Consider the following 2,562-nt stretch of genomic DNA (forward strand, 5'->3'; position numbering starts at 1 on the left):
CTCCTCTCACGTTAACGCTCCTTTCTGCCATCAAATCAAAGAGTGAGCAGTTCTCTGACATCAAGTCAGGTCACAGGTCACTTTCCTCGGGTCTGCCTGTAACCTGGTGGTGTATGGTGCCTAAGACACGTTTTTTGTTGTTTTACTGATCACAGGGGGCATCAAACAGCGATGGGTGATTATTGCATAAGCTCATTGTCTTCATGCTTCCTAGGTCTGAACAATTGCTGAGACGCAATTGTGAGCTGCATCGTGAAGATCTGTATTTCTGGATGAATTCCCCCAGAAAAAGAGAAACCTCAGGACAATGGGATTCTGCAACATATGATGTAAGATGTCTATTGTTGTGCTGAAGTCTGGTTCTGGTTGAGCCCTCATTTGGAATTATCTTGACCGTCTTGTAAAGGTTGGGGATTGTTCTTGTGAATGGCAGTTTGCCCCAGCGGAGTAGATGAGCTCATTGCTTCTGTGAAAATCATGAGATGGATGCTTGTCCACCTGCATGCATGCACGCTAACAAAGTTCACTTATTGAATTTGAACAAATTTGACCAAAAGTAGAAGGGTTTTTTGTGTAATGGACCAGTTTTGGAGTTTTATGAAATCAAAAAGGCCTCCTGCGGGTTAACCGGTCATCCCATTTAACCAAGGTAAAAAGAAAACCTGAAAAGACAGCATAATCTAACAAAGAAGAATTTTTCAATCCCATAATTGAACTAAAAAGATTCTAATTCAACTTGTGACGGGCCACGCTTAAGTTGGACCACAGGCCTGCCCTCAAAATGGTGCTACAAACACACCTCTCTCCCTCCATTATCCTGGGATTACCTTGAGAATATTCAGGACTGGGAAAATGTCAATTTTTACCTTCACTTCATTGGGATATGTGCTGCTGATAAAACAGATCAATGTCTGACTAACAGGCAGAAAGATTCGAATGTTGATGGCCTAGAACACCTATTTTTAACATCCCCTTATTTCTACTAAAATCCAGATAATGAACTATGTTGGTTCAACATTAAAACTGAATAAACATTAAAACCCGCTGTTTGCGGAAACATACAGGACTAATATTTATCCTGGCAACTGCTGAGGATTTTACTGCAAAACGTCTTTATCATATGTGGCAATCAAAACACAAGTAGTCTGATTCCAACATGGGAAAGTGGATATTTGTTTACAGTGAGATTTGAGCTGCTGCATTTTGGGGTCAGTCCCAGCAGGAGCAGCTCAGTGTGATGGGATTGGATACAAGGACAAACAAACGGTGCCTGGATTATCTTGTTGGACAACTGTGTTGAGACTTGCTAAGGTCCCAGAGGAAAGCCATGTGACCAGTGAAAGAAACCACTGCCTGAGCCCACAGCCTGACAAAGAAGACCGTCTGCTGTCTAGAGTGCTGAATGCCGTCGGTGCCTTGATGTCTGTACGATGACCCAGTTAACTATTTTGCTTGAAATGAAAATATGGTCAGAAATCAAATATCACCCGTTAGCATGCACCCGGGAGAAAATGTGCAGCATCCTTAGCTGGAAATGGATGAATCACTTGGGTGCTGCCACAGAGGCTAACAGACGGCGAGATTTTTGATGTTTTGGTGGAAGGTGAATTGTTCTCCTGCAGACGAGGAATAAGGGCTAGCCTTGGAAACTTTAAACAAGAGGAAGAAGCTCGCCAGAGACGCCGGTTTTGACGACCATATTTTCCTGATTCCATCTGTATCCAAAGGAAACAGAAGGCTTGGCGTCAGCTGGAATAAAGGGATGGAAGACGTCAGCGCATGTTTTAGTGTTGGCTGTCCAAAACACCTTTGTTTTATGATCACAAATTTGGCTTTAATGTCTTTTTGCAGAGCAAGAAAGAGGTCAACAGTTCAATTAATGCCTGACTTTTTTTATTGGTCAAAAGGCTGATTTTAGTGGGATTTTATTACTATAATAACACCTTGAACTGAGTTACGGGGATGAATGAGGCATTATTCCTAAAGGAATAGTGAATGTCACAATTTGTAAAGTGAAAATTCAAATGCAAACCAGTTCAGTACTTTAAGTCTGTCCCAAGGTTCTGGAAGCACAGACACAAACTACTTTACTTTTAAATTCTGCCCACCTTTTAAATCCAGCGGTACATTTCTTGTTCTGCCGCATCAGTTAAGTACAAAACAAAGGTTCTTTGTTTGAGAGGTGTTGTTGAACTGTTGCCTGTACTTTTGCAATGCCTTTCGAAAATTGTCCAGAGTTCACCAGCTATGAAAGGCTTTCATATTTCTGGTTATTTTGGTCGATGCTTGGCACACGCAAACCTTCAGATTTCTGGATAAACAGAAAGACACTGCATCTTTTGTTTTTTCTGTGCCCGTTCAAGTAAAAGAAGGGACGTATATCAGGAACGGAGCACGTGGAGCTCAATGCAAAGGCAGAGTGGGAGGTTTGGAACATGTTTTTCATGCAACTCGAATCCCAAATGAAGGCCGAATGCCACAGTGTGACAATTCATCGCACAGTACATTAAATAAACATGAACCGATGAAGCTCCATCAAAAAAAATAAAGATTTGACACTGA

This window comes from Takifugu flavidus, chromosome 11, assembly GCF_003711565.1.
Source record: "Takifugu flavidus isolate HTHZ2018 chromosome 11, ASM371156v2, whole genome shotgun sequence".
In the NCBI taxonomy this organism is placed as follows: domain Eukaryota; kingdom Metazoa; phylum Chordata; class Actinopteri; order Tetraodontiformes; family Tetraodontidae; genus Takifugu; species Takifugu flavidus.